This window comes from Grammomys surdaster, unplaced genomic scaffold, assembly GCF_004785775.1.
Source record: "Grammomys surdaster isolate TR1022 unplaced genomic scaffold, NIH_TR_1.0 126036, whole genome shotgun sequence".
In the NCBI taxonomy this organism is placed as follows: Eukaryota; Metazoa; Chordata; class Mammalia; order Rodentia; family Muridae; genus Grammomys; species Grammomys surdaster.
Genome location: NW_021620849.1, coordinates 5,257,458 through 5,281,760, shown reverse-complemented (window position 1 = coordinate 5,281,760; position 24,303 = coordinate 5,257,458). Strand labels below are relative to the sequence as shown.

General features: G+C 42.1%; 1 pseudogene; it reads left to right on the top strand.

The window, feature by feature from the left end:
• Positions 1–18,354: 18,354 nt before the first annotated feature.
• Positions 18,355–18,711, top strand: LOC114610313 (annotated as a pseudogene).
• The last annotated feature ends 5,592 nt before the right edge of the window (positions 18,712–24,303 follow it).

Below are 24,303 nucleotides of genomic sequence, written 5' to 3'. Positions count from 1 at the left end.
TACAGATGTTCCAATTAGGCCCATGCTCTCTCTCAATAGAAAGTGAGAAGGAGATTTGTTAGGAAGAAGGAGGGATTCAGCAAGAATGGGAGGGGCTGAGAGGGGAGTGGAGAATATAATGATGATATACACGATAGATACACTATCCACGTGCATAAAATGGTCAAGAGCATTTTTTCAAGGGGACAAAACCATCTAATACTATTAAGTCGTACAGCCTGTGCACTGAAGAAAGGGCAGAGGAGGGAGACTAGGGGATTTGGTGATTAACCCTAAAAATTCACATTCCAGTAATATGTCTTTTATTAAACTCATATATAATAAAGACTCATTCTCATGGCATCTGATTAAATTGCTTATTTTGGTCTCCCCCTGTCCTTTTATGGCAGAAGTACCTCATAGTATCCTTGGAGAAGCCCCTTGGAATCCAATGACAGTGAAAACATTGAGGAGCATTCCGGTTTTATCACAGTCCAAACAGTGCTGTGGCGGGGAGCTCCGCCAGCAGCAGGCACCACAGCACACCTCCAGGAAGTCTAGACCTACGCCTCACCCCGATAATTCAAGTTCAATGTCCCTCTTAGGAAGTGAATGGAAAGAATACAGAGGTGTCAAGCCAGTTGCGAAACAGCTGTGGCCATGAAAGCTGTTTCTATGAAATCCTTCCTTTCACAGCTTAGAGATCCCCATAGAAAAGATGGAAAGAGTGTAAGAGCCAGAGGGGGTAGAGGACACCCATCAGCATGAGCAAAGCTCCTGTGAGCTGACAGACTGAAGCAGCAGGCACAGTGCCTGCATAGGTCAGCATCGGTTCCTCTCTGTTTATATTATAGCTTCCTAGCTGGGCGGTGTTGGCTCACACCTTTAATCCTAGAACTCAGGAAACAGAGGCAGATGGATCTCTCTGAGTTCACAGCCAGCCTGCTCTGCAGAGTGAGGTCCAGGATAGTCAAGGCTACACACACACACACACACACACACACACACACACACACAATCTGTCTCGAAAAAAGTAAACAAATAAAATAAAAAATATGATTTCCAGTTTAATGCCTCTTTGGGATTCCTGAATGTGTAAACCAGAGGATCTCTGACTCTTGTGCCTTCTTTTAGGCTCTTTTCCTTCTGTTAGTTTGTCTTGTCCAACTCTGATGTGATTGTTTTTAGTTTTGAATAAATGAGTGAGTGAAGCAAAATCTAGCCACTAGGGTAAAGGTTAGCAACTGAACTGCCAATTAAACCTTCTGGGTAACCAAAAATTAGTTTTCTCCAACAGAGTGACACTGGGTATAGAAACCACTCTGTGACAGCCTTCATGTTCAGAAATAGTTGACCAATATAATGGACTCCACAGATTGTGTGTGTGTGTGTGTGTGTGTGTGTGTGTGTGTGTACCTTTGGTTACAGTTTGGTGGGTTGATTTTGGAGGAGGGCAGAAGGGGTATTTTGTATTCTTGGTTTGGGGTTTTTTCTGTTATTGTATTAACTTCTTGTTTGTTTTTTAAGAAGGAGCTGAAAGTTGGATGGGTAGGAAAGAGGAGAGCATCTGGAGAGTCTTGGTGGAGGAAAGAGAATGATCAAAGTATATTTAGATTTAAATTGTTTTCTAAGTAGTGAAAGTATAGTAAAAATGATAAAAAGACAAATGTGGAAGGGCCACAGAAATCAGTTTTAAATGAAAGTTTAAGGAAATCCCGTGTGTGTGCGTGTGCATGTACATGTGTGTATGTGGTGTACATGTATACGGGGGTACGCATGTGAATACCATGCACATGTATGTATGTGCATGGGAGCCAGAGGTTAACTTTAAATTACTCTTCAGGAACCATCCACCCTCTTTTTGGGACATCTATTTTCAATGGGACCTGGTGCTGGCTGGATTGACTAGGCAAACCCCAGGGATCTTCTGTCTCTGCCTTCTCAACACAGATATCATACACATGCACCACCATTCTCAGCTTTTCATCTGGGTGTCCGGGATCAAGCTCAGTTGTTCATGTTTGTTCACCGAGCACTTTAGCAACAGAGCTACCTCCGCAGCCCCATAAACAAGTCCTTGTGTAGGGCACTCATGGTAGGTACTGCTGGTGACACAGAAGAAGTCTGGGTTGGTTAAGCCATGATAGTTCATGGAACTTTGTACCAAGTGGTATGACTCTAAAAGCCAAGCCAAGCCATGGACAGATTTTTGTGTTCTAAGTTCAGGATGCTGAAAACTGAAGCAGAAGGTCAGGTCCAAGCAGGAGGGACAACACTGTGGTATCAGCCAATCCATACATAAAAGGCATGGTCAGCTTGAGGATTTGGCAAGGCACTGAAGGATAGAAAGAAAATCAACTTTAGACCTTTACTATTTTGAAAAGCATCCTCAAAGCCTTAACGCATCAGACCCACTCAGATCTAAAAGGAACCCATTCAGAACAACACAGATACAAGTATTAAAAAAAGGATAGCCAGTGAAGATTCGGCAGAGGAAAGGGATTTGAGTCCATGCAGATAAAAAACAACAACAACTGGGAACTGGTTCTAAAGCTCAGAGACAAGGAAATGTCTGAAACCAAGCTCTTCAGCGTGTGGGAATGGGTAAGATCTCGTGAGAAACAGCAGGAGCTGTTCATGCTTGGCTCATTCCAAATGAAGAACCAAAATGGGCCCCAGAGAGAGCCATTTCCCTCAGCCACACCTGGTTAGACTTGCCCTTGGTTCCCTGGCGACATTCTTAGCTGTTAGTACCAGACCCATCAGTGCAGCAAATGAAACTTATTGAGGATAATTATACTGGGCTTAACATTTAATGAAGTGAGGGGTGTTATTCCAAAGAGTGGGTTTGCTCATGAGTTCTTTGTTAAGGAGGCCCAAGAGCATCATCAAAACAATGCCTTTCTGGCCTCGTTGGGCTCAACAGACAGGCACAGTAGGTTTTGGGCAGCACAGGCAACAAAGTAGTGTAAGTCCTTCTCCAGGATGCAGTTATTCTTCCCCAGGTGTCTACCCCATGTACCTCCACATCTCTGGGCCACAGATTGCTTTTATTACAAATGATCTGAGCCACATTATATAATTATATGTGATTTCCTATTTCTACTATAATAGTTCATCACAGCCAAGCCCTCAATGGCTTAACAACGCAACGTCTCATCCAGATCTCTTGAAGTCTAACATGGGTCTCACTGAGTCAAGATCATCCTGTTAGCAAGGATGAGATTGTTTAGGAGCTCACAGACTAAGGAAGGGGAAGCCGCTTCATTGTCTCTTTTTAGGTTCCAGAATATCCCTTGTCTCTCCCAGAAATCTGCCATCTTTATCTGCCATCTCTCTGATCTCTCTTCTGATGTCTTTGTCCAGTTCAACATGCCTGTGTGATACTATGGGCTCTGAGAACCCAGCTGTCTCCCTATCTGAACATCAGCTAATGAGCAGCTTTTCTTTCATCTCTAACCTTAGCTTGTTACCCTTTGCAGTTCAACCTGGAAAACTCACAGATTTTGAGGATTGGAACATGAGCACCCTTGGGGGCCGCTGTTGTACTGTTTCCACATCGATCACAAAAACATGATTCTATCATAATTGAGTCCAGTCATCTACTCTTGATTTCTCTGGAGCCTGGAGAACGAATTTCATGTAATTAGGAAGGAATACTTCAGCTTTCTGAACATTTGATGCTGGAGAAAGTAGAAGAAGGAGGAGGAGAAGGAGGAGGAAGTGGATAAGGACGAGGAGGAGGAGGAGAGGAAGGAGAAGGGGAAGAGGATAAGGAAGAGGAGGAGGAGGAGGAAAAGGAGAAGGAGGAGATAGAGAAGGAGGAGGAGGAAGAGGAGGAGAAGGAGGAGGGGAAGGAGAAGGGGAAGAGGAGGAAGAGGAGGAGGGGGGAAGGAGAAGGGGAAGAGGAAGAGGAAAAAGAAGAAGAGATAACAACATTAATGGCAGCTCATAAGACAGCTGCCAGGTCACACAGTTCATCACAGAAGCTGTTTGTTACACACAGAATCCCACAAGATGTGATTGGGATCACCATTTTCACATGATGAGACTGGAATTCTGCTAGTTTAGAACGGTTAGCAAGTGGTTACAGTCAGAACTCAGAAGCAAGAGGATCTAAACAAATTGTATATTTTATGGTCTTTGTAACTCATTCATCATTTCCCAGGTGACAGTGCCTTGATTCATAAATGAATGACTTGAAAATGTAAATGTAAGAACAACATGCTGAGGGCCTTTTTCCTCCCTGGTTTTTGTTTTTGGTTGGTTGGTTAGTTTGTGGTTCTCAAATTATTTCTAGTTTATAGAATTTTGGGGGTGGGAAATAGGATTTGGGGTATATAGGTGCACCTAAATTTCAGTCTCAGCCCTGTTGCTTACTGCCTGTGCTGTTAGTGGTCCTGAGCCTGTTTTCTTAGCTACAAAACACGATCATGAGGTCATCTTCACAAAGCTCCCTTGAACACTAAAACCATCTCACGAGCCTGATATACCATTGATGTTTACTCGCTCACACCACCAGCTCTGTGGTACCACTAGTCACTTGGTTCAGCCTGTTACTTTCATGCCATGACTGTACACATGCCCTAGCTTTTCTCCTCTGGACATTCCCACAGACTGCTGAGCATCTGCACCCCAGTGCTTTGCCCATGGCTCAAAATCAGTGCATCCAGTTCTGACCTCTGCCACCCCACAGTCTATTTGGCTCAGCCTTTAAGGCCTGTGATTTGAGCACTTCTTAACTTCTCCAACAACTACTGAGTTGTCACAGTGGATAGTCCCCTCTGTTAATTTTACCATATGTCAGTGGGTTCTTTCTTATGTCCTACACGGTACTGCTCACCATCAGGGATATGGCCTCCAGCCTTTGCTGTGGCTTACAACTTTATAGGAGTGATGGTTAGGCATGGTTGTTAGCTGTTTCTAGAATCACCTAGACAACAATTCTCAGAGTAATTGTGAGAATTTCTGGAAATGTTGAACTGAGGAGAGAAGATCCACCCTGAATGTGAGTGGTACCCCCATCCCATAGGCTGAGGTTCCACACTGAAATGAGAAAGGCAGTGGCCCACCAGCATCCATCTCCCTGACTCTGAACATGATACAGCCAACACCTTCCACTGCCCTACCAGGATGGACTCTGTTCCCTCTGAGAGACAGAATGAACTCGCCTTCCTTGAGTTGTTTTTGTCAAACATTTTATCATAGTGATGAAAAACTAGCTAATAGGCGACATTACTTTCCTGGGCAAAGGCCTTTAATACCAGATGTTTTTAAAGCTACACCCACACTCCTTACTACTTCTTAAAATCCTTCACCACATCAGATCCCTTTCCTGTCCTACAGCTATTCCCACACTTGATCTTATCCCAAAAGCAGGGAAGCGGCTCTACCATCCTTTACTCCCTCGATGCATTCCAAACTACAGGCGAATTAACAACCCACTCTCTCCTGTTCTCCCGCTGCTGCCAAATTCATTAGTTTTGCCTGATGCAATGGCAAGCATTTCCAGTGTCCTCCAAGTCAACATGACTTCTATCTAGCCTTGCTTGAGTCTGCCAGAACTTGAATGAGCCAATAGAACACTCAGTCTGTATTTATAGAATATAAAGGTGACTATGATATATAATTTGCCCAGCACTTTATTTGGTCATATGTGTATAAGGTTGATTCTGGTTATATATTCGTAAGCAATAGGTAGATCACTCATGCCTGGGTAATTATTCCCACTGCTTGCTTGCAGGCTCCTCCAACTGTCAGGTGCCAGCTCTAAGGATGCATGGTTTTGAGAGTCACAGCTGTGCCTCATCTCTGAGCTGGCTTTCCTTTTTGCACCTTTCCACTGCCTTCTTCAAGAGCAAATCTAATGATGCATTGTGAACACTTAAGTCCAGGTACCACTGTCCAGAGGGCTAGGCATCTGAGCTATTTTTATGATTGGGGCTGTTCATTTCGAGATTGTCATGAGGAAACTAGCCCCATAGCAAGGTCTCAAACTCCAGTGCTAGCACTTAACGTTAGTGAGGGAATGCCACCCACCAACACACACACACACATACATACACGAGATGTGCTTATAGTGTCTACAAGGCCCATCCCACTTTCTTGAAAGTTCCACTGATGATCATAGTGGAGCCCACTCCGTTCTCTTCTTCTTAAAGATTAATAGCATCGAAGTTTCACATGGCCTCCTCAGTGTCCTTGGTGAAAGCACAGCGGCAGTACTTTCCTCATCAGCCTCCCTAAATGAGCAAGAGAAATGAGTTTTACTCCTGTTGAGAACCCAGGAGAACGGGGAAGAGGGAAATTGAATTTGAAGACCAACTTTTAAAACTGAAACCTATACGTTAAAAAAAATAGTGTTTCAGATCTGTTAGTGTGCATTTCTCAAGTTATTTCCTTAGTGCTGTGTTTCGGGTTCTTTTGATATTCTTCCTCCACCACTGAAGACCCACATGCTCATGGCTTCCAAGATCTAGATACTTCTAATAAAGGCCAAGAATAGTGTGTCTAAACCACAATCAAAGATAAATGTGTGCTATCCTATCCTTCACTTCTATAAAGGAATTATTTCGTTTACTCCAATCCCTGTCCATTGGTTCAGTTCAGCTGTCACTGGTTTTCTTACATAGGTTGTTTTGAGGGAAAAAAAAATGAAATTCTGAGATTCTTTGCCATTTGTTTGTAAAATTGTTAGTGTTGTCAGAGAATTCTGAAATTAGTATATTTGTGCTTTTTAATTGTTTCTCTTTTTCACACAAGTGATATTTTGTCTTGAGAGCAAGGAATTCCTGAAGAAGCATATGCCAAGTGACCCTTAAAAAGCCCTCTTTGTATGTAGACATTTGATTGTTGTACCATATGTCTATCTTTAAGGGGATGTCCCCGTGGCATGACAGCTGACTTCTCCCAGACTGATTTAAGGAAAAATGTAAGAAGAGAAGACAGAGACAGGCAGGTAGATCAATGGAATAGAATTGATGACCCAGAAATGAACCCACACACCTATGGTTACTTGATCTTTGACAATCTAAAACCATCCTGTGGAAAAAGACTGCATTTTCAACAAGTGATGCTGGTTCAACTGGCATTCAGCATGTAGAAGAATGCAAATTGATCCATTCTTATCTCCTTGTACAAAGCTCAAGTCCAAGTGGATCAAGGACCTCCACATAAAACCAGATACACTGAAACTAATAAAAGAGAAAGTGGGGAAGAGCCTTGAACACATGGGCACAGGGGAAATTTTCCTGAACAGAATACCAATGGCATATGCTCTAAGATCAAAAATGAACAAATGGGACCTCATAAAATTATAAAGCTTCTGTAAGGTGAAGGACACTGTCAATAGGACAAAATGGCAACCAACAGATTGGGAAAAGATCTTTACCAATCCTACATCAGATAGAGGGCTAATATCCAATATATACAAAGAACTCAAGAAATTAGACTCCAGAGAATCAAATAACACTATTAAAAAATGGGGTACAGAGCTAAACAAAGAATTCTCAACTAAGAAATATCGAACAGCCGAGAAGCACCTAAAGAAATGTGCAACATCCTTAGTCATCAAGGAAATGCAAATCAAAACAACACTGAGATTCCATCTCATACCAGTAAGAATGGCTAAGATCAAAAACTCAGCTAACAGCAGATGCTGGCAAGGATGTCGAGAAAGAGAAACACTCCTCCATTGTTGGTGGGATTGCAAGCTGGTACAACCACTCTGGAAATTGGTCTAGATGTTCCTCAGAAAATTGGACATAGTATTATCTAAGGATCCAGCTATATCATTCCTTGGCATATACCCATAAGATGCTCCAACATATAACAAGGACACATGCTCCACTATGTTCATAGCAGCCTTATTTATAATAGCCAAAAGCTGTAAACAACACAGATGTCCTTCAACAGAGGAATGGATACAGAAAATGTGGTACATTTATACAATGGAGTACTACTCAGCTGTCAAAGACAATGACTTCATGAAATTCTTAGGCAAATGAATGGAGCTAGAAAATATCTTGAGTTAGGTAATCCAATCACAAAAGAACACACATGGTATGCACTCACTGATAAGTGGATATTAGCCCAAAAGTTCAGAATACCCAAGATACAATTCACAGTCCACATGAAGCTCAAGAAGAAGGAAGAACAAAATGTGAATGCTACAGTTCTTCTTAGAAGGGGAAACAAAATACTCATGGGAGCAAATACAGAGACAAAGTATGGAGCAGAAACTGAAGGAAAGACCATCCAGAGACTGCCCCACTTGGGGATCCATCCCACATACAGTCACCAAAAGCAAACACTATTGTGGATGCCAAGAAGTGCATGACAAGAGCCTGATATAGCTGTCTCTGAGAGGTTCTGCTAGAGCCTGACAAATACAGGGGTGGATGCTCCCAATCAACCATTGGACCAAGCATGGGGTCCCCAATAGAGGAGTTTGAGGAAGGACTGAAGGAGCTGAAGGGGTTTGCAACTCCATAGAAAGAATAACAATATCAACCAACCAGACCTCCCAGAGCTTCCAGGGACTGAACCACCAACCAAGGAATACATACACATGGAGGGGCTCATGGCTCCAGCTGCATATGTAGCAGAGGATGGCCTTGTCGGTTATCAATGGGAGGAGAGGCCCTTGGTCCTGTAAAGGCTTGATGCCCCAGTGTAGGGGAGTTCGGGGGCAGGGAGGTGGGAGTGGGTGGGTGAGTGGTGGAATACCCTTATAAAATTGGGAGGAGGGGTGGGATAAGGGTTTCTGGGGGGGGGAACCAGGAAAGGGGATAACATTTGAAATGTAAATAAAGAAAATATCCAATTTTTAAAAGGGGGGAAGAAGACAAGGAATTCCTTCTATCTAGTCTCACAAACATCACACCATCAACCTAGTCATTAGAAATGAGTCGCTTGGGTAAGATTCTGCACAGAGGCTTACCAACCTAAGACAGAAATGCATTGCTTTGGATAATACATATTCCATGACAGGTAAAGAAGGCATTCTTGTCAGAAAGACCTAAGACAAGCTCAGTCTTGCTAATGAAACAAAAAAGGGTAAGAGGCAGAGAGCCTTTGGGGCTGCTTGGCAAGAATATGACATGGGCCAAGGACAAGGAAATGGGCTGCTTGGCAGGAATATGACATTGGCCAAGGATAAGGAAGTAGGCTTCATGCAGGAATCTGACATTAGGCTAGAACAAAGAAGTAATTTCAGACAGGAATCTAAATTTTAGACTAGAACAAGGAAGTAGGCTTCAGACTTGAAAATGACCTTGGGCTAGGACAAGGAAGTAGGCTCAGATATTTTGGTCATCCTGATAAGCCCTTAGAAACAGTGATCACAGGAGTGTTCACATAATTGGGTTTAATGCCTTGCTTGTTCTTTTACTATTTGTGTTTATTGTATTGCTTGTTCCTGACTATTTGCATCTATTGTATTGCTAGACCCTCAACGTAGTACTGACCTTAATACATGCATGTAATAAAATATGTATAAAAGCATAAAAGGGGAGGGGGAATAGGATAAGGGGTTCTAGGGAGGGGAAATGGGGAAAGGGGATGACCTCTGTATTGTAAATAAATAAAATATCCAATAAAAAAAGACATAGATTACAACCAAAAAGAAATGAGTCACTAAGTCTAGCCCATACTACATTTTACAGGAGTGCTTATCAAAGATGAACATATCTTAAAATCACCACAGAGAGGGTAGGGGATCAGGTATGGAATAGTAGCAAGGACTTTTGTGGAGTACATTACTTGCAATAGAATTACTGTATTTTTTTATTATATTATTCTAACACAGTTGCTTTCAAATAGCCAGATCTCTCAGACATACCTGTATGACTTCCAGTTCTGGCAATCTATGACTTTGCATTTGTGCAGCTTTGCAAATCATGTTTGCATATCCAGAGCCAGTGAGCAATTTCATCAACTTATTATAAAGGTCTTACAGATCAGAAGCCTTTGAAGGGATCCAGGCTGAGCTCACTGACCTCAGTCTGATCTCCCAGATTGCCCTGACTAGAGACACTAGAGAGGAAGTGTTAAATGATTTACATATTTTCTCCAGTGTATTAAAGTCATGTAATTTTGAAGCAAAAGATAGCTTTGTCCCTGCAGAGGCTCCCAGACTCCATCTCAGATAAAAATAAGCAAAGCTGCTTTTAGAAGCTTTGTATACTTTTTTCCCTTCTGACAGCCTTCAAGTGGCAGCATATGATTTGGTCCCGAGACATACAAAGTGTTTTAATTAAAGGTTGTCTAAAAATACAGAACGTTTCCACAACCACATCTGCCATTAACTCTTCTGACATTCGGGCAGCATTAAGTCCCAGAAAAAGGCTTTACATATTCAAAGGGATCCGAGTGTGCCTGCGCATTGCCGTCTATTTGCACCGACAAAAACAGAATGGCGTGTTTACAGTCAGTGGCCACAGTAATTACAGGCGCTGTGGGGCCCGCTGCAATTTGTTGCTACAACTTGAGAAACAAGCTTAGAGATGCTGTGGCATTTTTGCTGAATGGCTTTCTTGGGTGTTCTAGAAGAAGCAACAGCAGCTGTGTTGCTAGACAAATTCGAGAGGCTGGCTTTTCAGGCCAAGTGATAGCCAGCTCTTCCAATGACCTCCAACGTGCCGATGAGCTCCTATGGACATGAGTTGTTCTACATGTGTAGTTGCTATTGAACAATGAAAAGGTACCATGTCAATGGAGGTGCCTGCTTCCAAGGCAATGCTGTGCCTTTTGTGTTTCCTTTATCATGGTTGTTCAGTACATTGTAATGGTCAAAATCTTCTGTTCCAAGGATGATGGAAAGTAGGGTTAAGCAGTATATACATACGTTGTAGAGAGAAAGTCTAAGTTCAAATGCTGGCTCCTTTCTTTACTTGCTGGGGGAAACGCAGTTAACCACCTACTGTCTCTATATTTCCATTTCCACATAATACAACCCAGTTAATTATAGTCACTACCTTATTTGAATGAGAACGTTCCTTCATGTTCCTTCATGTTCCTTCAAATACATACTTCATGTATTTGAACACTTGATCCCAAGTTGGTGGCACAGTTTGAGAAAGTTATGGAACCTTTAGGAGGTGGAACTTTGCTGAAGGAAGGATGCCACTTCCCACTTTTCTGAATTCGAGGACTCATAGCCTGTACCCCAACTTTACCCCATCGCTCTCCCTTTCTATGCAAGTGAAATATGATTGTCATAGTTAGGGTTTCTATTGCTGTGAGGAAATGCCATGACCACAGCAACTCTTATAAAGGAAAACATTTCATTGGGGCTGGCTTACAGTTCAGAGGTTTAGTCCTTTATCATCATGGTGGGAAGCATGGCAGCAGCAGGCAGACATGATGGTGGAGAAGAAGTGACACTGGGCCTGACTTGAACATCTGAAACCTCGAAGCCCAGCTCCACTGAAACACTCCTCTAACAAGACCACACCTCCTCATAGTCCCACTTCCCTATGTGCCAGTGGGGGTCGTTTTCATCCAAACCACCACAATGATCTTTCTGCTTCATAACTAGCAGTCAGGGCTCACCCTCCTACCTCCATGCCTTCCCTTCTATGGTAGAAGCCTTTGGAACTATAAGCCAACATAGATCCTTTCTCTCCAAAGTTGCTTTTTGTTAGGGTTTTCTGTCACAGCAGCAGAAAGGCAGCTAACACATGAAGAGTTTGCCAATATGGATTACATGTTACATCTAAGCTGGGATGCCTAGAACAGCGCTAGTATGCATGTGCTTGGCCTGGTTGTGATAAATCAGCTATCACCTAAGACCTACTCTTTAAAGAACTGAAAACATAATTTGATTAGTCAGGAGAGAGGGAGAGCTGTAACTCCTTGAAGGGTTTCTATCCAGACCTGGCTCTACAAAGTCTGGTCTGAACCAGAAGGCGTGATTTTGAGCTAGCTAGGTTACCTGGGAGTGACAACCACATCTCTTCACAGCATACTCAATCAGTAAATGGCATCAAGGCCTTTACCAGGTATGTCACAGGACTGTCCTTGATTTCTCCTTCATCCCCAAAATTCCTTCCCTTAAGTGAGATGTTATCATTCACATTCCTGAGTTCACTGTGGGTAGCACAAGGGTCCTGGTCTAAGATAATAGATTGAAGGTCCCCAGACATGGAAAGCTACTTTACATGTTGTCTTAGTTACTGTTCCATTGCTGTGAAGAGACACTATGGCCAAGGCAACTTATAGAAGAAAGCATTTAACTGAGGGCTTGCTTACAATTTCAGGTGATCAATTCATTATCATCATGGTAGGAAACATAACACTGGACCAGAATCTGAGAACTTAAGCTCTGATTCCCAGGCAGGAAACAGAGTAAGAGGGGACTTGATATAGGCTTTTGAAACACAGAAGCCCGCCCCCAGTGACACACCCCCTCCAACAAGGCCACAATCCCTCCTAAATAATCCTAAATCCTAATCCCTCCTAAATAATCTACCAACTAGGAACCAAACGATCAAATATATGAGCCTATAAGGGAAATTCTCATTCAAACCACACATGTCTTAGAAGTAACATAGAGCTGAACAACATTCTATTTATTTTAACCTGGGGAATCTAGATAGAAGTGTGAATTATCAAGGGAAAGGAAGCTCAAAAGGGAGCTAAGTTCCGAGGTGAACAGGACACCTGAAGGGTCATGAGAAAATGGTCTGTATGTACATTCTACCTTCTGAGTTATTGCTGATGGTGATCATGAGGATCTAGGTGGGAAAAAAAGCATATTTTTCTTATGGAGACATGGTTCAAACACAACTGTTTATATGGTATTGGCCTGGAAGTATGGAATCCAAGGTTTGGGTGTCTATGAAAGCCAAGATCCTTTGTATCTGCAGCCTAACTATGACCCTAATATTCTGAGGCCCAAGCAAGATGACTCTTCAGCTTCTCCAACTAGGAAGAAGAGTGCCAGGGACCCTGTGTTCTATCACTTAGGAAGGCCTGAGTGAGCTATCTCTCCTCTCATTGATCAAGGATTTTCATGATTTCTCATCTTTACGCCCTCAAATTCCCCCAGAGCAACTTGTTAGCTCCTGTTTCGGTGCTGTTATCAATAAATGCCCTGGAGTTGAAAGTCCTTAAGTGTAGTACCTCAGCAGCCTCAGTGTGGTCCACTCCCTCTGGTGGGCTTCTCTGGTGTCATCCTTCACAATAGATGTACTCGTACTCTGAGGGAGACCCTCCCATCTGCCCTTCCTCCACACACCCTCTGTTCTCCACCATTACTCCACTCCCTGTCATTCTGTTATCAGCCTGTGTCCCTTCCTTGGACAGTCCCGGCACTGACAGATTCACCTATATCCACAGTGTCCTAATAATACACTGTAGGTCTTCATTTGTATATTTGAAAGAGAACTGAAATCCAGAGTATCTAATACAAAACAGGTAGCCACCCTTTGCACTAGATTCTCTGACAATCATTGTTGTCTCTGCAAATATAAAAATAATAACAATAACTTCCACAAACATGTGCTTCTTGTTTATCATAGTCCAACCTGTAGACAAGACAAACACCTTCTGAAAATCTACTGCTATGCCCAAGAACTTTACCCTGGAGCTCCACTGGCTCCGTTCTACAAATGAGAAACTGAGAAGTTCTTTTATTTCCCTTGGGCACAGTGCTCCTAAATGGTATGCTGCAGTTTGAACAAATCATGGCATGGCCACATGTGTTAAAGAGCTGCTCCCCAGCTGGTGGTGGTATTTGGGACGTGACAGAAAATGTTGGGGTTGGGAGCGTGTTGGAGGAAGTGGGTTACTTGAGCATTTCCCCTTTACCCCTTGTGTTTCTCTGCTTCCTAGATACCTTGAGGCAAGCAGTCTTCACCAATGCTCCAGTAGCAATGATATACCTTACCTTGAGCCTGTACCTGACCTGGATCCTGCTGACTGTGAATGAATACCTGTGAAACCAAGAGCCAAAATAAACTCATTCTCCTTTGACACTATTTTCCTTAAGTATTTGTCACACAGAGAAACCAGGACTACACTGGCACTTCAATAAGCTTGGGCTAGCTCATCACCAAGTATGCTAGTTTATGTTGACTGTCATAGTGACAGGATGTAAGATCTTGGAAATGAACCTCTGGACATGCCTGTGAGGAACTGTCTAGTTTAGGTGAGAAGAACTGCTCTAAATGTAAGCATGCTCTATTCCACAGGCTGGAGTCTTGGATGGAATGATAAGGTGAGAGTCAGTTAAGTACCTCAGTTTATCTCCTCTGATTCCTGATTGCAGATGCAAAGTGACCAGCAGCCTCCAGCTGCTATCGTGACTTCTGAGCCACGATACTCTTTGTATTAGAATTATGAGCATTAATATACCCTTCTTCAAGTTGCTTCTGTTCGGTATCTTGTCATAGCAACAAGAAAAGTAAGTCATACGTTCCCTCATCTCAGCTCTTTCTTCAGAATACAGATCAAACTCATTTTTTTTTTTCAGGGAGAAACCCTTTTCCAAAATTATGTATTCCTCTTTTCATCTACTAGCCTCATCTCGTAGTCTTCCAGTTTCACTGTTGGGTTGGTTTCTATCTCCAGTTCTGACTGGAAGGCCCTTGAAGTATGTCACTTGTGTTCACTACTGCGTCCTCTCACCACCACAAGCATGAAAAAGCATTAGCACCTAATGCAGTCTGCTGAATCAGTGAATGGGAAGGAGAGTGGGTGGCTGAGTGGGAGGATAAATGGGAGGGTGGGTGGGGTCAGTGGGTGGGGGAATGGACAGGTGAGTATTGAACAAGAAGAAGCAGAATGCTGATCTGTCTTGCATATTCACCTGAATCGTGAACCTCTTCTCTTCACATTGACCCATGCCTTCAGTGTATTGCATGAATGTTAAGCACCAGCAGTCTAGTGATTCCTATAAACCCGAAGGAGGCTGGCTGCAAAACTCAGGAGAACAATGAATAAAACTGGGGAAGAGAGCAGTTCAAACCACAGCAGGAGGCAGAGCAAGGAGCCTGGATCCATTACCTCCACACAAGCTTCTCACCACAGCTCTGTCACGAGTTAATCACAGGGCGGAGGGAGATTGTGTTTTCTTAGTTTCTCTGAATGTTTTGTTTTTGAAGCTGAAAAACACAATGCTGCCTTCCTCTCCCTGAATTCCTGATTTCTTGTTACAATTTCAGTTATAATATTTGAATCCTTCCCACAGAGATACGAAAGGGGAGTTTTAAGGCTGGAAAACCTGCACAAGAAATATACTTGGCTTTTAAATTCCATTTGGCATCGTTCCCCAAACAGTGTTATGTTGCATTTTAAAATAGCAATTTAAATGGCCCACTCCTTTTATTAACCTGTGATCACTTTTTTCCTGCTCTATAAAAAAAAAATAAACCCTTACATCATTGCTAGAATGATTAATTTTTCTTCATCAGAAACGCAGCTGAGGAAGTTCTTCTACGCAGTCTAGCTCAAGGTCGTTGGCAGTCATCTAAATGTCAACCATCAAAACATTTGCTTTCCCTAAAGAAAAAAAAGCTAATAAACCATAAATACCACGGATGAAATCTGTGTCTTATTTTAATAATCATTCAGCTATCTGTACACTTTTCATATATGACTTCTGAGAGGGAAACAAAGCTGGCTTTCAGATGGGTGCTGAGTCTCTGAGGTCAGATAAGTACAGTGAGTGAGCTGGAGGGAGACCCTACCCTGGCAGAACACTTGAGTTCATTTCCTCTCTAAGAGTAAGTACGCACATCCACCTTACTGCTAATAAACACAACAGCAGGGCAACAGAAGCTCCGCTGACATGAATAAAGATGAACTTATGAATACTTGATGACAAAATGCCCCACTTAAGAAAGGCAGAATATGTAGTTTGGATACACGTGTCTTTTTATTAATTATTTTATTTATTTACATTTCAAATGTTGTCTCCCTTCCCAGTCTTTTCCTGTAAACCCTCCACCCCATGCCCTTTGCCTCTAAGAGGGTGATCCCCCACCTACCCACCTATTCCTGCCTCATCTTTCTAGCATCCCCCTTCACTGGGGCAACAAGCCTCCACAAGACCAAGCACTTCCCTTCCCACTGATGCTAGATGAGGCAGTTCTCTGCTACATATGTAGTGGGAGCCATGGACAGACCCATATATACTCTTTGGTTGGTGATTTAGTCCCTGGGAGCTCTGAGGGGTCCAGTTAGTTGACATTGTTGTTCTTCCAATGGGATTGCAATCCCTTTCAGTTCCTTCAGTCCCTCCCCTAACTCTTCCATTGGGGTCCCATGGCTAAGTCTAATGGTTAGTTGTAAGTATCTGCATCTGTCTTAGTTAGATGCTGGCAGAGCCTCTCAGGAAACAGCTATCTCAGGCTCCTGTCAGCAAGCACATTTTGGCATCAGCAATAGTGTCAGGGTTTGGTGTCTGTGAATGGGATGGATCCCACGGTGGAGCGGTCTCTGGATAGCCTTTCTTTCTATCTCTGCTCCACTTTTTGTCCCTGCATTTCCAATCCCATGAACTTCTCTCATGAAGGGAAGAAGGCTCTGTAGGTTTCACACCCCTTCTGAACTGTACATGTGTGAGTTCCATAAACAGCCTCCACCAAGACCTCTGTGGGAGGGTGGTGGGTAAGATTTGACATTTTAAGTAAAGAAGGAAAGATACATTTTTGAATGGTATATTCAGTGTGTTGTATGAGTTTTCCTGGGGAGATGTGAATAAATGCCTTCTGACCCCAAATAAAGCACTAATGACAAACCAGAGAAAGGAATCCAACTAAGCCTAGCTTAGTGGACCAGTGAGTATACTGGGGTTACTTAAAGGAATGAGGGTGACTCAACCACAACTACATCACTGGAACTTGCATCCTTGAAGTTCTCTGCACAACTCTAAGGCTCCCCAGTCAATCAGAGAGTTTCCCCAACAAGGTGCTGCTTATAAAACTTCACTTAGCTTCCCTGTAAATCCTGTAACTTTCAGGTGCTTCTTCGGCCTTGCAAATTGTATTTATTTCCTGTATCTCATGAGCCTTCTGCATTCCTCCTCCCTCCAAGAGAGAAGGTTTCAATTGGGAGGGAATAAGAATGGCAGCAAGTGTTTCTTTATGATGGAGTAGGTGAACCTAGGTTGAAGAGGCCAGGGAGGGCCTTTAAGGAAATACATCCCTCTTTTATAAATGGATTTGTTTCAAAAATGCTGTTTTTAAAACCTGTTTTAAAATGTTTGTATCCAAAAAGCAAACAAGGGACTTTATCCAAGAAGAAAACAAAAATGCAGGTGGAAACCATATTTTGTTTAAAACTATGACAAGCTTCCAGATTAAGGAATCAGTTCATACACATCAGCTGGGAGGACTGTGTATACCCCCCTCTACCCAACACACACACACACACACATACACACACACACACACACACACACACACACATATTTTGAGGGTCAATCTTCCAAGATGTACACTTTATTTTCAAATTGGAGTCCCCCAAAACACGTAGCTCTAACTCTAGGACGCGATGAGGTCACTTTTACGACGTGATAGAATTATGTGTTAGATTTTTCTTTTGATTCTCAATTTTAATAAAGACTGGCCTTCTGATTTTCACAAGAGTGTCTTGCATATTGGGTTGTCATCTCAGACAACTTGATCTACTCTCTGGCAACATTCAACCATTAAGCAGCAAGCAATACCAGCTATTACCTACCTTGTCTACATCATGAATCAGGAGCTAACTGATCAAGTCATAATGTCTGCTGGCAGGCCAGAAGGAGTAAATAGAAATAAGGAGTAGAGCAATACATACCCAAGAATCTGGATTTCATAGACCAAAAAGGTATTTAACCAAGCATGATGTAAACATTGAGTTACGATTCTGGAGTAAGAAAAAAAAATCAGGAACTTGAGATTTCTCCAGAGCAGCATTCAATCTCACGAGGTCCCCACTGAGCAAAGCCAATCAAGGCTTATGAAGAAGAAAACATGAATCCAGAATTTCCCATTTTAGGTACTGGAGAGATGGAGCCGTGTTAAGAGCACACATTGCTCTTCCAGAGAAGCTGAGTTCAGTTCCCAGCACCCACATAGAAGCTCACAACTGTGTGCAACTCAAACTTCAGGGTAACCAACATCCTCTTCAGGACTCCAAGAACATTAAACCCACATGTGCTCATACTGTGCATATACATTGAAACATACACATCTTTTAAAATAAAAAAAAAATAGGATTTTCAATTTAAAAATAAAAACATGGTTCCCAATAATATCTTCCTAATGGAACTATTAGGAGAGGAATTTCATGCCATAAGAGATAAACGGTCTCAGGAGCTTTGGGCCATCGAGGTTAACCCTGACCTAGTCTTCCCTGGAAACAGGTTCCTTGTCAGGAATTAAGATGAAAACTCAGGTGACTCGTAAAGATATCCCCCCGTGGGTGAAAGTTCCTACAGACCTGGAAAGGCCAGAAGTATTGCAAGTCAACAAGCTGGTGCTAAACTCTCTGTTCGGCCCACAGGGATCTCGAATGCCTCACTTCGAGCAGGTGGGCCGGGTCATGTTTGAGCTCAAGACTCTGGAATCTTCTGATCTTACCGAGATCTTAATTTATGGCTCTGAAGAAAAGAAGTCTCGGACTAAATGGATGCTTCAGTCCACGGCTGAGAGGTACCGCCTGCGCCAGGAAAGAGGCGTGCTCAAGCTGGAGGAAGGCATGAAGGTCCTGGAACTAGACCAGGGTTCGAAGAAGAAGTAAAGCCAGTTTCCAGTCATTGTGAGTCCCACCTGGACACAAGCTGTGGCTGGCCAGTGTTTGGTTCTGACATGAGTTTTTTTTTTTTTTTTTGTTTTTTGTTTTTTTTTTTTTTTTTTTTTTTTTTTTTTTTTTTTTTTTTTTTTTTTGGCCTGACATGAGTTTTAACTTTGTTAGGTCCTTCTAGATATTCTTGGATCCCTACTGTGTATTCTTGGATCCCTACCGTGTATTCTGATGTGAATATCTGCATGTCATCATTAAAACATTAAAAGAGCCAGAAAAAAAAAAGAGATAAATGGTGAAACAACATTGAAATACAGAACACTCGATACATCGTTTATTTAACTGTTTACTGCAACTACACAAAATATAGAATAAGTTCTACATAAACAGATGTAAATGACACATCCTCTGATGATATAACAATTATTGAGGGACAAGAGTAGAAGAAGAAAAAAGCATAGGAGGCTATATGATATGCTAAATTTCTCTCAATTTACAAACTGTTACCAGACAGTGACAGGGTATAGACAAATATAAATCTGTACTTGTAAACGATAAGAGAGATTATATAATCTGATTAACAAACTGAGAGTGGGGGCAATGAGGAAAGTATACTTATTTTCATACTGCTCTAAAAAGGAAAGCTAAAGAGGATAACTGCCAAGTTAACACTAGGAGATAAACATAAACTCTTAAAATTATGGTGGAATATAGACATGTTTATAAATATTGGGTAAAGGGCTTGTATCCGACAACTGACTAGCAGACTGCGAAACAAAGTTGTTACACGTCTTAATTTTACTTTTAGTTAAAATATTACATGACATATACCCCATTCGTTCTCAAAATCTTTTCTCTTTTGGAAATTATTATTGTTACATACACACACACACACACACATAGAGAGAGGGAAGAGTTACATATATGTATGTAATAATAATCCATATATATGAATGAATAAATTAATATATAAATACAATCTTCTGAGTCTGTATAGTGTTACTTGCATATATATGTTTTTAGGGCTGACCATTTGGTATTAAATACCAATTATGGGTCTCATTTCTAGAAAAACTGAGTCTCCCTCTCTTTCCATTCATTTCACTACTTAATTTCTCTAGTTCTGGGACCTCTGGGGCATCCCCATCCACATTCAGATGTCAAGTGACGTTAAATCTGTTTGGGTCTTGTTTTGGCATCCATGTTGTTGGGTGTTATGGGTGCATGTGTCCTGTTGTATCTAGAAGACAATCTCACAGCAGTCTTCCTGGTTCTCTGGCTCTTAACAATTTTGCCACCTCCTTTTCTCAAGATTTCCTGAACCTTAGGTGTTTTGTTACAGATATATCAACTGAGGCCTAATAGTCCACAGTCACTTGCTCTCTGCATTTTTTGTCAGCTGTGACTTTCTGTAATGGCTCCCACCTACTGTGAAGAGGAGCTTTTTTTGATGAGAAGAGAGAGCTACACTTGCTGTGGGTGTAAGGGTAAATATTTAGAATGCAGTTAGGAATTATACTGAATCTTGGATGTGGTATTAGTAGTAGCCCCAAGTAGCTGGGCTAGTTTACAGCATAGACATGACTCATCTCCCCTTATTTAGGCCTTACATCCAATCAGACAGCTGTTGGTTACCACTTAGACATAACTGCCACTACTGTGTCTTTAGGACTACCTTACAGTGGAGAGTGAGCCAAAATTTTCAGTGAATAAACTGCTTTGGAGTTGAAAAGCTATTCCTTCAACATGGAAACACACTCTGCATAAATAGTCACCAGGAAAATGCAAATCAAAAACCACATTGAGGAACCATGACACACCCTTAGGCCAACCATGATTAAAAAGACAGACACTAAGAGCAGTTGGCAAGGATGTAGAGAAACTGGAACCCTCACACATGGATGTGAGATGAAATAGTCACTTGAAAAACAGTTCACTGTTTTTTTCCCAAAAGTTAAATATAGAATTAATATTTGACCCAGCAATTCAGTTCCTAGAACACGTGGTTTGTCCATCCAGGCTATTGTACCTAAGTAGTGTAAGTAGGACAACTTAGAATGAACACAACTTTATTATTGTTGTTATTATTAATTATTATTACTTTCTCACAGTTCAACATGCTAAAATATCTGAGAACAAACTTTTACCAAAGTTGATCTCTAGTAAATAGTACGTTTCCTTATTCTAGGACAACTCTCTTTGCATTTGTAAGTTCAAATGGTAGAGCACCAAGGATCTATCCAAGGAAATACAAAACATGTCCTACTAGAAACTTTACCCATAAATGTTCACAGCAGCATTATTTCAAACAGCCAAAACATAGAAAGAATAATTTCCATCATGTAGTATGTTTGATAAACAAAATGTGGACTAATTCTAAAATGAAATAGTACTCAGATACAAAAAAAATCAAAATAATGATCGTGAGGCAACATGGTTGAATCAGGAAAACATCATGCTATTGTTTCTAAGTAGCCAGGCACAAAAGGCAACATCATTCCTGACTCTATTCCACAACATCAGAATGTCTATCAGAGGTTCTCAGGGGTTCTCTGTAATACGGTGGAAATGGAGCTTCACTTCTTACAGATTGAGAATTTCCTTTTGTGGTGATACAAGTGTTCCCAGTCAATCGTGGCACCAGCTTCACAGTGACTCTACTTGCACATCACTGAATGATACAATGTCATGTGACGCATATCGCAATAAAGCGATGAACTCAAAATGATAGAGAAGAAGCTAAAAGCCATCTCTTCTTTGCCTCCTAGACCCTGCCTTATAACCACCATAAAACTTTAAAGTCCCCAGTGGGAACCATTAAATGACAGTCTGAGCCAGGGTTGCACCCCCTATGTGACACTTCTATTAAAAGTCAGCCCAGCTTTGTATATGCGCAATAGTTACATCTGGGTTTTGGAAAGTGAGAGTAAGGGAAATGAAAATGAAATCCTTGGGGATGAGAACAGGCCATGCTCTGAGTTTATGATTGCTGCAAGTCCTAAACACCCACCTATTTCTAATCATGCTGAAATTCAGCTAAAGGAAATGATCCGTGTATGAGGAGACAAAGCTGACCATGAACCTGACTTTGTCATTATACTTCGTGTCTGTGTACCAAGTTATCACACTGATCCCTATAAACATGTGCAATTGAAGATAACAATAGCAAAGCTGGCCCATGGGGGTGCTCTGTGGGTGACATACTGAGCTTAGAACCCCAGAACATAGTTGCTATCAATGCCAGCATTAGGAGCCAGAGACAGGAGGGTCCCTGGGTATTTCTGGACAAGCACTCTTTCCAATCAGTGAACTCCAGATCCAAAGAGAAAGTGATTGAGGACATACACACACACACACACACACACACACACACACACGTGCACAGAGAGAATGGGGAAACAGATGTATATACTTGCAAAATGTTTTCTTTTTTTTTTTTAAAGATTTATTTATTTATTATATATATGAATACACTGTAGCTGTCTTCAGACACACCAGAAGAGGGCATCAGATCTCATTACAGATGGTTGTGAGCCACCATGTGGTTGCTGGGATTTGAACTCAGGACCTCTGGAAGTGCAGTCAGTGCTCTTAACCACTGAGCCATCTCTCCAGCCCGCAAAATGTTTTCAAATTATAAAAATATATCTTTTTATGTTGTTTCTAATTATTCAAACTAAATGATCTTCTAGGCTCTTTCAGAAGCAAATTTTTTAAAAATTTATCTTATTTTTTATTACATATATGTGGGGCTGGGAATATGTGCACACACATACAGGTGTCTTCAGAGGTAGGAGAGAACATCCAATCTTCTGAAGCTGGAGTTACAAGCAGCTGTGAGTCACTCAACATGAGATTTTGGAACAAAACTAGGGTCCTCTCTGTAAGAGCCATCTCTTCAGCCCCTCAGAAATATTTTTTTCAAAATGCAATACTGCTCCTCATGCATTAACACAAAATTCCACGACAACAAAACAAATATTCCACAGACATGACAGTACTGGATCACAAAGGGGTCAATCCACAAGCAGAGGAAATTGAGGGAGTAAATAGACGGCACCTTCTTACCTCCCAAGGGACCCAGATTCTACAGCACACACTGTCCCATTCTGGAAAGAAGAAAATGCACGTGACTTCTTTTCCAGTTGTCTGTCTTAAAGAGACTGGGCCGTGATGTGGGCACACTAGTGTGACCCCAACTACATCACCTCTGACAGGAGGACCACCACAGCAGGGCTTGCTGGGAAGAGAGGGACAACCCCATTTAGCAACAAATCACTGGCTGGCTGTGGTCTCATGCATGTGGCACTGATTCATTATGTCAGAGCTCACTGGTGAATGTGTCTCAGCAAAGCAGAGCATGCCAATGAAAGAAAAGGGTGGGGTGAGGGGTGGCTGAGGGAAACTCACAGAGGGAGATAGCTCAGTCTTTAAAGCACTTGTAGCCAAACTGCAACCTGAGTCCCATTCCCAGTAACCACACGGTGGAAAGAGAGAACTCTATTCTTTTTTAACTTTTTTATTGATTCTTTGTGAATTTCACATCATGTCCCACTCATCTTCCCATCCCTCCATATTCATCCTCTGCCCTTGAAACCTCCCTGACAAAAGAAAACAAAACCAACCAGACAAGACATCTCATCATAGAAGTGCCGATGTATCATGGTGTGTCACACAGTACACCCTTTGTCCACACGTCTTTACTTGGAAACGTTCATTGCGATGGGTCGTTGGTCTGGTCTGAGACCTCTGACTTCTATGAGATCCTCACCAGGACTCCTCTCAGAATCCTGTTATCGCCCTGTGTCATAGAGATCTGCAGCTTTGGTTCTGCAGGATTGAGAACACTACTCTTAAAAGATGTTCTCTGCAGACACCCACAGTCAAACAGTGGATGGAGCCTGAGGACTCTTACAGAAGAATAGAAGGAAGGATTGCAGACCCTGAAGGGTATAGGAACTCCACAGGAAGAACAACAGAGTCAGCTAACCTGGACCCTTGGGGCTATCAGAGTCTGAACAACCAACCAAAGAACATGCACAGGCTGGACATAGGCCTCCCTGCACACATGTAGCAGATATGCAGCTTGGTCTTCCTGTGAGTCCTGAACAACTGGAGTGGGGGCTATCCTAAAAGCTGTTTCCTGTACATGAGACATGTTCTTCTAGCTGGGCTGCCTTGACTGGCCTCAGTGGAAGAAGAAGCACCTAGCCTTGCAAAGACTTAACTTGCCAGGGTGTGGGGATACCCAAGGGGTGCCCCCACCCACTCAGAAGAGAAGGGGAGTGGGAATTGGGAGGGATTGTGGGAGAGGGTGATTGGGATGTAAAGTGAATAAGTAAAAAAATTAATTCAAATTTTAAAAAAAGAAAGAAAGGGAAAAACAAATAAGTTGTCCTCTGACTCCTGCATATGTACCATGACATGCGCACACCCCTAAACTCAAACACATTAACAAACACAAAAAGAAAGAAGAAAGAAAGAAAGAAAGAAAGAAAGAAAGAAAGAAAGAAAGAAAGAAAGGGAGAGAAAGAAAGAGAAAGAAAGACAGAAAGGGAGAAAGGAAGAGAGAGAGAAGAGAGAGAGGGG